Source organism: Haemaphysalis longicornis, unplaced genomic scaffold (genome assembly GCF_048455015.1).
Source record: "Haemaphysalis longicornis isolate Haplotype H1 unplaced genomic scaffold, Haemaphysalis longicornis Haplotype H1 scaffold_1, whole genome shotgun sequence".
NCBI lineage: Eukaryota > Metazoa > Arthropoda > Arachnida > Ixodida > Ixodidae > Haemaphysalis > Haemaphysalis longicornis.
Genome location: NW_027526203.1, coordinates 168,208,417 through 168,224,370, shown reverse-complemented (window position 1 = coordinate 168,224,370; position 15,954 = coordinate 168,208,417). Strand labels below are relative to the sequence as shown.

General features: G+C 51.2%; 1 pseudogene; it reads right to left on the bottom strand.

Moving 5' to 3' along the window:
• Positions 1–2,465: 2,465 nt before the first annotated feature.
• On the bottom strand, positions 2,466–4,369 carry LOC144155623 (uncharacterized; annotated as a pseudogene).
• Positions 4,370–15,954: the final 11,585 nt, after the last annotated feature.

Below are 15,954 nucleotides of genomic sequence, written 5' to 3'. Positions count from 1 at the left end.
AGTCGCGGCTCTCCTACGGTACAGAGCGAATGCACTCGACGACACGAGGACGAACGAGCGAGGGGAGTACGCCATCACATGTCTTTCTCGTTCCGAGCAAGTGTTGCCATGATACGGCGAACGCTGGAGTTTTTTTGTGGTCAATGTTGGCCAATCTCCATAAGTGGGTATGGTTAGCTTGACGAACGTGCGCTCGAGGCACGCGTGCACGAGCGCTCCGTCTTTTCTTGGTATGTTTAACTGCGGGCACCATACACAAACGATTTGCCGAACAGCTTCGCTGTTAAAAAACTGTGGAAGCTTGCACTAAGTCGCGCGAAGCTTGAACAGTAGCGGAGAAGCAGGATTTTTTTTACGTGAACAGTGACGGACACATCACCATCATTGCCCGCGGCTGCACATACTGGGGCAAATCGCCGCTGAAGCTGCCTTTCTAGATTAGCAGCACGGCGCTCCTCTCGGTACGCGGCTTCTTCCTCAGCCATGAGTACTTTCCCCGGGCTGTTAAGAACGGGCGCGCCGCCGCCAGCTCGCGGGCTCTTTCACGGAACGGAGCGCATGCGCGGTAGCACTTGACGACAGCTGGGGCGCAGCGGCGGCGCGTGAATACACGACGCATCCGCGGCGTTTCTGGAGTCGCGTCGAGATTTTGCGGAACAAGTGTTGCGCCAGCTGTGGCGTTGTTGGTTTCTACGTAACGCAAGTCCCTGGTTATTAACTACGCTGATGACGTGGGCTGATCGACTGCTATATACTGCTGTGCCTGCGTACCTAACATCAGCTCTTCTTCTGTATGCAGTTCGAAGAGTTTTAACGCTTAGCCCGCGTCTGCCTTGTGGTGGATCGGATGCATACTCTTTGGAATTGGGGCGACAGAGATGCACTCCTTTATAACATGTAGATTAATGCGTTGTTTTGCAATAACCTCAGCAAAAAAAAACCTGCAGAAACTCCATGAGAGAGAGAGAACAACTTTATTGAATCGCGTGCAGTTCGGTTAGGCTCCCTCCCTATGGGGGAGTGGTGCTGTCATCGTGACGCGGCCTGGGCGTCGTCCCGAGCATTGCTGGAGGCACGAGCTCCGTCCACGGGTCTAGGAAGGCTAGCGCCCCCTTCCCCCGCAGCTTCGCCCGTTCGCTGTTTATCAAGGTTCTGCAGGGCCGCTCGTACTTCCCATGTTTCAATGTCTCTATCTAGTGTCGCGTTGTCGTTGCTGCGGTAGCCCGGGTGTGCCTCTGTAGGGATGGTCGGTGGGTACTTGGCGTCCAGTCGTTTCCACACTTCGTCTTCCCCGAGGTCGCAGACGGCCCTGTGGAGGGTCTTGGCAAGGTTGTTGTGTTGGGAACCCTTGGTACTAGTCTCATTGAGGAGGTGCCGCAGCATGTTCCACGTCTTGCCCTTGTGCACTTGTCCGTCGGCTTCGTTGCAGACCTCGTTCCACTGTACTGTGCAGAGCACTCTGCAATGGGCCTCTATCTGTTTGTTGAGCTCGGCGATCTTCTTCCGCAGACGTCTGTTGCTGCGCTGCTTCTACCGCCGCGCCTTTATGAACTGTTTGGTCTCCAGTAGGTGAGCCAGACGGTTGTCTATCTTATCTATTCCTTCTTCCGTCTCGAGCTCCCTGGTTGTGCCCGCTGTCGTTTTCACGATGGTGTCCGTCCATTCCTCGATGTCTGTAATATCGGGTTGCTCGTCTGGGAGGGCTCGCCGAAACGCGTCCCAGACCGTGATGCGGTGCGTTCGTGTGCCGGTGCTGCCGTGGCCCGAGACTGGTACCGCTACTTCCACGATGTAGTGGTCGCAACCAAGGTCATTTCCCGTATTCCGCCATATAGCGCCGCGCGAGTGCGCGCTGGTCTTGATGAAGGTGAGGTCCGGGGTGGTGTCCCGCGTAACCGATGTGCCGATCCTGGTGGGGAAGGTTGGATCCATGGTAAGGTGCAGCCCCACGTCCGTGGCGTCTTGCATCAGCTCTCTCCCTTTCACTGTAGTTCTGTGGTAGCCCCATTCTTGGTTCGGGGTGTTGAAGTCCCCGCATACGATGAGCGTGCTGTTCCCGGCGGTCCTGCCTGCCTTGTGGAGGAGTGCCCGAAACTTTTGCTGCCCGTGTGCTGGATTGCTGTACACGTTCAGCATGAATGTGCTTTCTTTCCTCTTCTTGCCTGTGATTACTTCCACTGTGCAGTGTTAGATGGCGCTGTTGCCGATCAGGGCATGCTCTATGAACGTGATCCCCTTGCGGACGAAGATGCAGGCTCCCCTGAAGCTCTTGCCTTTGGACGTTATTCGTGCACTCGGCAGGCTGGCGTGCGTGCGATAGCCCGGGAGTTTCAGTGTCTCTTCGCTGTGTGTTTCTTGAAGCAATATGACGTCTGGCTTCCGGGTGAGTTGCTGTAAGTGTTGCTGTAATACCGCTCTCTTGTTTGGGAAGTCGTTGCAGTTCCAGTGCCAGACCGAGAGGTCTCTCATTGGCAGTGGCGTAGCTGCTGTACGGGTTGTCCTGTCCATGACTGCTGCACTTTGGTAAGGATCTGGGCCTCCATGCTTTGTATCTGTGTTTGTAGTTGCGCCTGTAGTTGCGTTTGAATCTGCGCAATCATGGTCCCGATGCTCTGCATGGTCGTTGTCATCTGCTGGACCATTTGCTCGAGTGCGGTAAGGCGGTCGTTCGTGACTTTGGCGGATACCTACAACCGGTCGAGTCGGTTGTCTTGTTTGCCCATTCGCGCGGTCAGCTTACCGTCATTGGCTCCCTCAATGGCCCGTCTCTTGGGAGCTGGCTCCGTCGTTCTGGGGGCGCGGGGAGCCGTCTCGGGCTCTGATTCATCCTCGGTCATCTCCTCTTGTTTCCTCTCTCGTGCGGGCTGTGGCAGTTGTTGCGGCAGCGGTTGCGGCATCTGTTGTTGCGACAGCTGTGGTTGCGGCAGCTGTTGCTGCGTTGTTAGCATCGTCGTGAGCTTCTCGTTGATGTCTCTGATGGCCGCGTCTTGTTCGGCTATTCTCTGTTTCAACTTCTCGTTCTCGACCCTCAGAGCAGTCACCGCTCCATTCTCGTCGTCGGGTTTGGTCGGGGCGGTATGCGGCGGTTGTTGCCTCGGAGCGGCCATGGGCGTTTTGACTGCCTCAGCCCAGGCGACGCGTTACGTGACTGCGATGGTTGTCGGCGGCGGCTGGCGCTCCTGCCTCTCTGGCGACTGCTATTGCGTTGTTGTGACCCCCCGCGGAGACCGTCGACCAACGGCCTGCGCAGCGGTGGGAAGCTCTCCGGGTCCGGTTGTTGTTGGTGGTGGTGTTGTTATTGTAAGGCCTCCATCTTGCGCTCCCATTGCCACTTCTTGACCACGTGCGGCATCTTGTATCTATGCCTGCATTTCCTCGTGCCAGTCGGGTGCCCCCCCCCCCCCCCCAGACTTTGCACTGGGGTTTGCACTGCAGTCTCTTTCATGATAGGCGCGGGGGTTCGCGGCGCCGCAAGCACAGCATACTCGAGTGTTGGGGTTCGGGCAGGCATCACTTCTATGTCCGACCTTGCCGCATTGCCTACACACTTCAATATGTTTGCGATAGAGCCCGCATCGTACAAGTATGGAGCCGTACTTGACGTAGCTGGGTACCTTCTGCCCTGCGAAAAGGACTATCACTGTCGTCGTGTTTTCAATTCTGTGCGCCTCCACCGCAAGGGGGTTGTACGGGTTCACGATGTTCTCGTTAATCTCCGAGGGGGTGTCCTCAACCGCGATGCCGCGGATGACCCCCTTGACCGTGCCATCCGATGCCATTCGGTAGCCGCTGACTTCGAACGTGTTTCCCCCAACTGAGAGGGTTTTAATTTTAGTGTACTGCCGGGCGCGCCGTTTATCCGGGGTGCTAACCACAATGATGTTCTGCGCCACGTTCATACACATGGTATCTGCCTTGGCTTCCTCCTTCGTTACTCGAGACGCCGTCATGACGACCGACATAATTATTGAGACCTCCGTTCTCGCTATGTTGAGGCCGCCGCGTGGCCGCATGACAATCTTGATATCCTCCTTCGGCATAGTCGACGGCATTCGTGCCGCTTTCGTAACCGAGGCAGCTTTACGCAAGCTGGCCCTTTGCCACACACAAGCCACACGCAAGCTGGCTTTACCAAGCTGGCCCTATCTCCTGGTCGAGACTGTCGAGTGGCGGCAGAGGACTCACCGTAGTCCTTACCGGTGGTGATCTGCTTGACGCGCCTACCGGGGGCCATCCAGTCCTTGGCGTCCTCGGGTGTAATTTCTTCTCCTTGAACTTCTATGCACGTACGCCCGCCGAAGCTGCCGATGCTCAGCGCTGGCATTTTGTTGCCCTCCGTTGACATGACCACGTCCATTACGGGCGCCATCTTGGTAGTACTCCTTGTCCGGTAAGGCATAGCGGCCGGTCCTGGCGCTCCCGAGGGTTCTACTCGCGGTAGGCCTACGTTAGACTTAGCGAAAAGTCCACGTTGCACGAGAGAAATGTGTCCGAAAATCGAGAAAGGCACGTACCACTTGGTCACAACTGGTATCGGTCGATGTCTCGTAACTTCGCGCACACTTTGGAAACCGAGTATACCGCGGTAACTGCAAATTAACGCTGCGTTAATTGGCATAATAGCAGGAGCCGATGAGAGACATGTCCGCTCCTTTCGGCGACCGCAGCGCCATTCCAGAGACTCCATGGGGAAATTGTACGCTAATGCAGAAGTATATATACATCGCCCGCTGTACGCCGAACCCCTTTAAAGGCAGCTTCGCTATTATGCACAGATGCATTGCTTGGAGGAAATTGTAAAGCGAAGATTAGCCCTTATAGCATCGCCCGCCCGGATGCGTTCTAGGGAAAGGGGGGAATGGTTTCCTGTGCAGCTTTGATTCGTGTCTGGGCCACCACATGTACGAGCATGACGGCTGCAGAATTTCGGGGGGGGGGGGGGGTACAACTTAGCGGTTTACCTCAGTATTGGTGACACTGCGCCACACTCACACGTGGAGACCTGTGTGGCAGCATAGCCTGTACACATGGCCTGGGCTTCTGTGGTAATGATGTCACGCGCCCTGGAGGTTCCGGCGCGGCTGCAGGGCAAAACATATTATAGGTGCGGTGACCTATTCGCCTTCGCTGTAGCCCGGCCATATATTTATGGCCAAGGTGGCGCTTGTGTCAGCATAGTGTGGTGGCGCTGCTGTGGTATCCGTAATACCCGTAATGCGTGGTATATGTAAAACTGTGATGAGCGCGTTAGAGCTCTGCGACAAGCCGGAGACGGCGAGACGCACGAGATACTGGCTAACCAGTAAAGAATTGTATTAGTAGGTGTAATGGTTTTGCAGCGGCTTCGCTGGACATCCACTTTCGCCACGCCTGAATGAAGAGGGAGAGAGAGAGAACTTTATCCTAAGGCCGCCAACTGCGCGAGTGTCCCTGCGTTAGTGTTGAATGGTGCAGCGCATCACAGCGGGGTAATGCGGTGTTCTCCGCAGTTCTTCTTGCTGGGTCAGTTAAGGCGGCCTCCCATGACCAGGGTGATGTGTTGGGGTTGACGATAGGGTGCAGGCGCTTGCATTCCTAAGGGATGAATATGGTCATGGCCATAGGATGTGCTGAAGTAATGCTAATAAGCCGGTGCAATACAGGCAAGTCGCAGTGGAGGCTGGGGTGTATAATGCTTCCTAGTCTTAATGTGGGGAGGAATTGAGTTTATAGTCTACGGATGTGTTTCCCTGTTGGCGCGTCAGTGAAGCATGAGGGCTGTGTCTATGAAGGGAAAGGATGTCCGGAAATGGTGAAGAGAATATATCTCCGCGGTACATGATAGGGGGATCAACCGGTGAGCGGGAGTCCTCATTGATCCCCCGGGAGACTAGAGCTCGGGCCTGCTCACGTGCTAATGCCGGAATGATTGGTGTGGGCAGGTATGCATCTGAGGATAACGTTCTTTGTTGCAGTGAGGTATTGCCTTAAGCAGGAGCCGGGTGGCCAGCGAAGATATTATACCGGAAGTTGCATATGGAAGTTTTCGAGCCACTGCGTATGCTGGTAGTGCGGTATATAGGGTGTGTGTGCAATCACCAAGGCTATGGCGGTCTCTTCTCCGGCAGTGTGGTTCTCAGTTTGGAAGGACGCACGACCGCTGTGGTGCATGCATGGTATATGCAAGCTGTCTGATATCGAAGTATAAAGAACCTCGGACATTTTATTAAACACTTCCTTAAGACCCCGTGTATTTCTGTGAAGCGCTATTTGATTTTACGGATGGATATATCCCGGCTGAGCTATAGGCACAGAAATGTTTACGTAAGAATTTAACATTGACCGACGATCGTACGAACCTAATGTCGTTATTACGCATTGGCCTGCCTTGATGCGTTTGCCCCCTCCTGCATAAATTATCGTAAATCACGGTATATTATCATTAAAATTAACATAAACTCTTATTATAATTGTGAGCCAGCAATGCAATAGTTTCCCTCACTGGTTTTACTGCCTTCACCGCCACATAACAGTACTTGCTGTGCAGCCCCCTTCATAGTCAAGCCTAGAGAAGTGTGACACTGCCGCGGACACGATGAAACCACCAACGCAGCAGCCAGCGCCGTGAAAAGACTACCTGTGGTTGAAATCATACACGGGTCTCGTGCGTCATGAACGCGAGGGAGTAATCGGCGAATAGCTCATGCACGTAACGCGCATGGAAGAATGGCAGACACTTGGCGAAACGCTGAGATGGGATAAGGGGCGACAAACAAACTTTCTTTGACATGGATGCAAAATATAGGTTATACAGATTAGTCGCACAGTGCGATCCTCATACTGAAACCATAAACTTGAACTTGAGGAGTGGGGCGGGAACTTCAAACTCGGCAGCTGAAATTTGCGGTTGTGGAGGCCAGTTTTTGGCTGACCGAAGTAATCATTGTGGGTAATAAGTGAGGCAATAGCGTTCGGAGCGAGAAAAAGGGGCAGTTGGCGGGACGTTGAAAGGAGGAATGTAGGATAGGGCGAAATTCGAACAATCTTGACAGTAGCATAGTGCGAGAGGGTCTGCCAGATTAGAGCTCGAAAGTTTGCAGGGAAGGGGGCAAGGTAGCTAATTTTAAGCTGAACCATTTATTTGTTAGAAACTGCTCGTGCCCATACGAGTAATCAGTTCAATTACTGTTACGTAGCAACTGATGTAACTGATGGGTAGTAATACGTGGGGTGAACTATCAACGAATGTTGGTGTGAGGGCTGAGCAAACGAAACCCTCACTAAAAATTAAATCCCCCGAAAATCCCCCCCCCCCCCCCCTCCGTCCCATGTCGATTTATTTTACTTCTGTGCTGCAGTTTTAACGTTACGCACCCATGCACGCGCTACGCAAGAACATAGACAAGTTGTAAGGTAGGTTCGCTACAAGCATTTTATGCCTAAAAGGAGGAGAAAGGATGCGCAATCTCGGAGATTACTGTGGCGGCACTAGTCTCTCAAGCGCTGTACTTCCGCGGGGAATTGAGATGGATCAGCGACTGTAGAGCAAAACGCAATGGCCGCCTATCCGGAACACTTCTGTCTTGCGAGTCCAGGGAGGTAGCTCGACGCCCCCGCGCCTCAAACCGCACGATTCGGCACTATTACGCCACTCTCGTCAGCGCCTGCATCGGCGGTGATGGAAAGCGCAGCGCTGCAGCCGGCAAGCCGCTTACGGGGGCGAGCAGGCTTGGCCGGCGCACGCAGCGACCGCGTTGTCCTCCGCGGCTCTGTCTGCGCCGCCGTGCTTGCCCGCATGCTCGCATGCGTGAAATGACTGTGAGAACGGGATCACCACTCTCTGAGAAAAAATAGAAAGAGGGCGGGGTAACAAGAAGCCGTGCAGGCTGTGACGAGGGGCACGGGAGAGCGAGAGAGGCGAAGAAGAAGAAAAAGGGCCACGTCGAGAACGCTCTTTTCCTTTTTTTCCACGCGTTATTTCTCATCGAAATGGTGCGACTGGCGCTATTGCACGCATGAGCCCCAGCGCGGCGTTGTCTCTCTCACGCACTTAAGCCTTTCCCGTGAGCTTGCGCGGTGCGGTCCGTGTTTGTTGCGCACGCACCTTTTAAAGCAGGCAGCCGTGAAATGCTTCCGAGCCGCCGTGTCGGGCTCTAAACTTCGCCGCTTGCCGCCGTTCGCCTCCGAGTTACTTCGAGGCTTCCCTTGCTCTCTGCCTTTCTTCTTTCCCGAGGAAGCTTACCTGCGCTGCGAACGCTGCGTGTCCGCGCAGTTCTCGCGCGGAAATGGTGGGAGCCTGAGGAAACCGACTGAGTCACGAAGACAAAACTGGCCGCGCGCTGAGTGAACACGTTGCTTCTTATAGTTCTCACCGCGCGCGCCGCTTGAACACGGGTGGTTGACTACCTGATTTGCGCGTGATTGCGAGCGAAAAGGGAACGGCGCAGTTACACGTTGGCCGAGCTGTGAGCCGCTGGTTACAGCGCCGGCTGTGTTTCTCGCACTGCGTCGCAGCGCCGAACAGAACTCATTACGCGCGTGTGCGGGAACGGCGAGCGCGGCGCGCGGGCCGAGTTGATAAGCGTTAGGTTCACCGACCAACGTCGCACCAAGCTCTCAACTCGCCAGCAGACCCATTGATTTCGCTTTGTTGCATTGTGCTGGCGGGACCGAGGTTGCTGGTTCGATTCCCTCGCACGGCAGCTTCTGAAGGAAAGTAGAAACCAAAACGTCCGCGGTTACCTTGAGGTTTCGGCGCACGCCAAATTTCCATGCGGGTGGCCTAAAGGATTCTGTAGACAATTTTTATTTCGGCGCAACACCGAAATTCCAATGGGTCACTTGAAACTTCAACGAAGAGAAATCATTGTCTTCGCAATAAGAAATAAGCAAAGCAAAATATTTAAATGAGAAATTCATCATCATTTGCGTCACCGCGAACAATTTGGCACCGAAATGATGGCGCTATTAAGACATTTTGTCCTGAAACCTAGCTTAGCTAACGCTCTTGAACCTAGGGTGGAACGTATGCAAGTATCATGGCCCGGCATCAACCCTGCACTTTGAATCATGCAAAAATGAGCATAAGCCCGCAGAGAAGAACGCGTGAACATAGCTTTTATCGTGTGACGTTAGATTGTTCATTAGGCCATGTTCAGGCTACCGACGTAAAAGCCATATCGGGATCTATGAACGTAAAAAAAAACGGCGTGTCACGCAGTTCGGTTGGCTGAGACGAGAAATGACGTCACTCTTTAAAGTTATTGCAACAGTTGCGGCAACAGCCTGAACCCGGCCTTAGGTTATGACTAAGATTTAAATTTTAAAAATGTTTGCCCGTTTCAGTCTTTCCTTTGGCCCCTTGGTCTGTTGGGTCTGCTAATTGCCGCTTCACGGCACTGCAATAGGGGTGTCATTAGAGTTCCTGTATATAGCTCCCTTAGGGGAGCAGAGTTGCGCATCCATCCGTAATCTTGAGTTCTAAAGTAGTGCGGGAAAGCCACCCGCCGCGCGTGTAGGAGCCGCTGCCATGCCGCCGTCCTGCCGCCGCGCCAGTGGCAGCGGCGGGGAGGAGTTGGCGCAGCTGCGGGACAGTGCGACTGCGGGGATAGTGGGCTGGTTATCAGCTGAGCGGCCACCGCTGCCGCCGCCACCGCAACCGTCACCCGTCACTTGAGCAGAACGGACTGAAAACGGTGTCTTGTGCGCACTACTGAAGGCGGGCTTCGCTGTCGTAAGGTGGAAACCGCGGCATGTGGCAAACAGACGCGCAACTCTTGCGCTATGCGATATACAGGAACTCTAGCTGTCATGACAACATCGAAACTGAATGTGACGTAAAATGGGAATTAACATCGCTTTCGGTCTTTGTGCCTTTAAGGACATCCCACCTGTAATAACACGGATAGGCGGGCTAGTTGGTTTGACATCTTAACGGTAACTTTTGCGCACTCGATACGGGGACACAGAAAAAGGTGACACGAAGACAAGCGCAGTCTTGTCTTTGCTTGTCTTGTCTTCGCTGACTGCGCTTGTCTTCGTGTCACCTTTTTCTGTGTCCCCGTATCGAGTGCGCAAAAGTTACCGTTAAGACATCCCACCTGTTGCGACGTCTCTTGTTGTTATTCACTCTTAGCCAAAAAGGACTAACGGGGCATCGGCGTTAGTTCTTTTGGGGACTAAATGTGTTGCCACTAGAATTAGTCCTTTTTGGAACTAACGGCAAGGGTACCAACTGTTAGTCCCTTTACACTTAGTCCCTTGACGGTTCAACTGTTGGTCCACCATGAAGACTAACTGTGGGTCCCTTGCAGATCAACTGCTAGTCTCCCCTGTTAGTCCACTGGAGACCAACCGTTGGTGCTCTGAGTATCAATCGCTAATCTTTCCCATTACTCCCCCTAGACCAATTGATGCTTTCAAGACTAAATGTTCATCTCTGCAAATGCTCCCCTCTGGATTAACCGTGCATACTAAAAGACGATGTGTTGGCTCGTGCAAATACTCCACGGGGAGTGACTGTCATTCCATTGGACCGACAATTCAGAAACCAGGAGTAAACACAAGAGACCAGAAGCAGTATTTCTTGGCCACTTAAAATATTCATGAAAAAGAAAATGTCACTTTCAAGCTTTTATTGCAACACTGTGTAAGAAACATACACAACACAAGTAAACCGTACTCCACTCTGAAGGTTGGAGTCTCTATTTCGAAGGCCTGTTTGGCACCCCTTGTCAAGGCGATGCGCCCAGTATTGCGCTATTCCAGGTATACATGGCTGGTGTCCTTGGCGCAGGCGTGCTCTACTTGCACGGGATGCTTGTCTGTTGAGAGGAGACCTATCCTCCGTGGCGCTGTCGGCAAGGGGCTCATGTCGTCACGCTCCTGCAGGAAAGAAATAGGGCAACAAAACAAGTGTTATTCGTGGAAGGATAACATTCGTGGTAGGCCGCAAAACTGAGAAAAACGCAGTTTCTAGCAGCCCTAACAATCATCCGTAAATATGCCACAAAAAGCAAAAAGATAGAAGCAAAATCAACGCTTTATGTAGTGCATCCAAACGTGGCCCGTGAACTGCATGCAGTGAGTACAAGACTACGGATTAATTAAGACCCTGGCCACGGCCGTTAACATGCGAAACTCAGGCATTGTTGTTTTTCCGACTCGGCCACTCAAACCAGCAATAGATAGAACCTGGGGACTCATGCTCCCTAACTCAACGCATTGAACCACTGTATCAGGGCAAAACAAAATACAAATGTCGCAAAATGCGTTTTTATTTCCAAAATGCAATAAGTGCCAAATTTTCTGAATGTTTAACAAGTTTTAGGTATCCGCATTTTTTTTGTGTGTGTGTACATGTTTGCCGTTATCAGTATAAGGCAAGTTTTCCAATATTCGGGCTCAATGGAGAGTTAGCACACAGCGTCTAACGTAATTTTCCCGTACTTTTCTGCCTACAGTATTAAAATGTCTATTGAAATTTGGTGTCACTGCATGCCGCTCTTGAAGCTTATCAGTCGGATGCTGTTATTTTCGGCTGTTCACGTTTGCCGAATCACCTATAGCGCTGCGTGGTCTTGACTAAGAGTTGAACACGCGTTTCGCATTTTCTGCTTGAAATTAGATAACACTGTATTCTGGAGAAAAAAAAAAACTAGCCGTGAGGTACAGAAAGATACTGCGGTTCTTTCAGATGGCTTTTATTACGGCGGTCAGACCGCTACTTCGAGGAAAACTTCATTTTGCCGTTCTGTTGTGGTCCGGCCGATTACAAGTTCGGGTTCCGCAAAATATAAAAAAAAGCCATATTGAGCCAATTTACATCAGAATTTAACCGTTATTATCTGGCTTTATTCTGGACGTGGTTGCAGTTACGCGGGTGCACCTATTTTTTCCCTACTCAACCTCAGAGTGTACGCGTCCCTTGCAGATCCGGTGTTTTGCCAGATTGTTTTTTAAGTTTTCTGCCTAAAATATCACGCTTTAATTTAAAATTTAATATGTCTGCGAGTAATTCGTGCATCCTAACAGCACCATGTTGTTATTTCAGAGTTCATATGTTTGCCTAGAAAGTTAGAGCCCTTCAAGAGTCTCGAACACGTGTTAACCACGTTTATGAGATATCTGGCTATACATTTATTAGAACTGCAATTTCCAAAGAAAAAAGTTCGCGGTTAGTTTCCTCTTTTTAAGCTGGTCCTGCTGGGGTGGTTTTTTATGCGGTTGGGCCGCTCGTTTAAAGAAAAATTGCGTTTTTACTATTTTAGGGTCAAGTAAAAAATTAGGTGAATTTTGACCGAAAGAAATAAAAACTAGGTTATCGTCGGCAGTAACGTACAGCGAATCGACTGGCGTTGGTTTTAACAAAATCTGACACTCTGACGCTAAGGTACAAGCTCAGGAACTTTGAAAAAAGGGCGAACGGGGAAAAGCTGCCGCCTCCGCAGCTAACCTTTCGCATGCCATTACCCGCTGGCCGCCAAACAAGTAGAAACAAGTCGGAGGGCCCCCGCCAGAGGGGAGCAACAGCAACGTTGCGGGAGCAAAGGGTGCTGTTAAGTCTTTCCGTTGGTCCCGTTCGCGTCGAGGGTCCAACGTTTGGTCCCTTGATTTTTCACACGGCCCTAATCTTGGCGCGTTTGGTCTTTAGGGGACTAAAGCTTCATCGCGAGGCGTAAATGCTGCAGTTCGTCTTATTTTCTCCCATTTTGGCTAAGAGTGTTGTATGCGTTCGCAGTAAAGACTTGCACCATCCCTTCCTCTCATAACCTGCACTTGTTGGGGCCTTGTTGCGTCATTGTAGTGGCCTTTAGGTGAACGTTTGGGCGGCCTGTTTATCTGTACAACTTCGTGTAGTTATGCGATCGGTGAGGACCATACCGACTCTGGACTCGCAGGTATACGGGCATGTGGGTAACACCATGAGAGGACTGTTGCTGGAACTGCTTAAATTTTTTAGCGCCTGCCATAAAGTTGGCTTCGACAAAAAGCGTGCAATTTTGCTCTCTTTCCAGCAACGCCTTTTGTAGCCGACGAGGCGGCTACAATCGACTGAAATGTTTTCTGTAGACCTGGTTCATGTTGTATATAAAAGGGGAAACTAGGTATTCATCCGAGTACAGACGGCCCATTGGGATTTTCTTCTCATCTGGGAGAACACGCTTAATTAAATACGGATACTGGTACTGCAACAGTTTTGCTGTAAAACAACGAACTGGCGAAAAAAACGGGAGTATTTTCCCCGTGTACACCCTGCATAGCGAAAAGAGGCATGCAAAGCAGTCGTGCTCTGTAGTGCTCTCGAGCGTTTCAAAACCACATCTTTATGAAAAGGGCTGCCGGGAAGTCTATACCCTCTTTAGAAATTAACATAAAGGAATATCTCTTCGGTAAACGCTCAAGACATGCGAAGCATGCATGTGCCAATGTTATGGGTAGGTTGTCTGAAGTGCGCTAAGTACGATTCCGGGAACGAGGGACGGCGTAACTTGGGTGACAGCGCAGGAGACCAGGAGTAAAGGCGAGACATCAAGTACGGAAGGAGCATTGACCGCGCTGTACTGGTGTTGACTGCTGCCCAAACGACAAGGGGACCGCAGTTTATTCGTTCCACGGACCAAACGAGTGTGAGGTAAAGAATTCCTCTCATTCTCAAATATCGGCTTAAGTATGATGAAACCGCTTCCTGGCTTTTCCGCGAGCTATGAACCCCGCCGCTCTGGTAACGCCCGGTTTATCTAGACAGCAACATTTGTCATAATTTCCCTGCTAATCTGCAAGCTCTCGGCTGGAATCCTGCCATGAATGCAGGGACTACTAGAGCTAGAGTGAACTTGTACCATCGGCGTGCTTATCTCGTCTCCAGTGGGCATGGGAACAGCGCTATGGGCGTAAAGCCTCGCGTACATCGTTTCTTTTCTCCACAGGTACATAGCAGCCTCGCCATCTTCGCTGAACGAAGCTGCTCCCATGCCCACGATTATTTCGTTAGACAGTCTCTGAATGTATCGATGTGGTATTCTTGCTCTTGCAGTGGGGGGCCATATAGATTCGAGACAAAGCCCTCTTTACATTCTGATCATCACGACCCTGCAACTCAGGGTGCAGTTCACGCTGAGGCATCTTGGTCTGTGCTTCAGCTCCTTAAAGAAATTATCGAAAAGGCGACAGAAATGAAACAGGCTCAAGCTAAAGTTACGTCTGACGTTAAGAACTTCAATCCAGCCGTCAGTCAGCAGAATCAAAATTGCTAAATGGGTCGCTGCGCCTTCAGTGCCTTGAAAGCAAATCCTTTACACGTGACGCCTTTCATACCCAGCTTTCTCGCTCAAAATTACAACCTCTCGGGAACCTAGCAAAACCACTGTAGGAAAATGATATTTGGCATAAAGCTAGAAGCCAACGTGAAGATTAAAAGGCTAAAAGAACATTTCAGGTTTGTGACTATTTGTTTGTGTAATTCGCTGTCAAATCTAACTCCCCATGCACTTCAATGGGATAGTTCCCATGGCTCAGGAACCCAGTCCCGCAACGTGCGCGCCTTGAAACTCTGCACAAAGCACGTATTCACCCCAAATATTAGCAGTGCAGAAGAACTTTTCATTTTGCTAAAAAATTGCAGAGTAATCACTGTTGAAAGGACTGCCATGAGCGGGAAAGCTGCACATGGGGGACAATCTTGCAATTGTCGAGAAGCCTCGGAACAAGCATACCAGTGCAAAAACTGGAAGTGCATTCCTAGCGTAATGATCTTGAGCATTGGTTCAAAAATGGGCATTTGCGGGCCCCAGGTGGTCCGCGATGGCTTTTCAGGGGTCCGCGAAGCCCTCCCCGAAGCTCTTCCCTCCAATTCTTTTCTCTTCTTTGGCGAACCTTACTGGCAATGCAAAAAGGTGCCCTGTCTGCATGGCTTGTGCGTTTAATCTCCGCGTAGCACATATTTTAACGTTGGCTTTGGGCTCGACACGTCAGCTATCCAGAAAAGCCAGACACACAAAAGGCACCATATAGGTAGGTGTTTGGGCGACCTTCAGATGCCAGAGCAAATTGTTTGACAATGGCTCTAATTTGCATAAACATCAGACACGAAAGGCGGGCATTTAGTAACTACGAGGGCGACTTTTGCTGCAAGTACAAATTGTTTACATTATGATACGGATCAACATAACTCATCGTGCGGGGCCGATCACTTTTGCAAGCACCAAAGGGGTCCCCGACACGCTCATGGGTGAAAACTACTCCTCTTGAGCATCGCTCGAGACGGAATAACGGGATTTTCCACGGCTTACCAGACTCGCGTGAGGGATGGCAGCAAATCAAAACAACAACAACAACAAAAAAACTCCAGTTGCTGTCTCATCTGCGCTTGACGTAGGCAATCATCGGAGTGCAGTCGAACGTGCACATCACCTTGGTACGCATTCTGAAATAAATCGCTGCCCTGTTGTCATTAAAATTGCCAATTTCAGGTTAGCGCGACCGGACCTACATATAGAAAAAAAAATCTGTTTCTGGGGAATTTTCACCAGACAGATTTCTCCAAGAAGAAAACTGATCGAATTACCTGAAAAACCGGCCTAAACCATTACCTTTGGCGCTACCGCGTAACAAGCTTTTCGAAACAATAAAAACATCATGTACTATACGGCGACGTACAGCATGAAGGAAGCGACACGTGCTCCCTCAGACGTTGACAAGCTTCCGAGCGCGTAACGTCCTGACAGCCGGGAGGGGCGTTGGTGCTTCTGTGACCACCCCCCACGTCAGTGTTCTTTTTGCCAATATGCGAAGTATCCCCAACAAGGGCGAACATTTTAACTCCTTAATTGACCAAAATAATACTTAAATAATCGCCCTGGTCTAAGCCGTTGAGCTGCTCAGCACGAGGACGCCGGTTCGATTCCCGGCCGCGATGGCCGCTCTTCTGATGGAGGCGAAAAGCAAAAACGCCTGTGTGTACGAGATTTCGGCGCA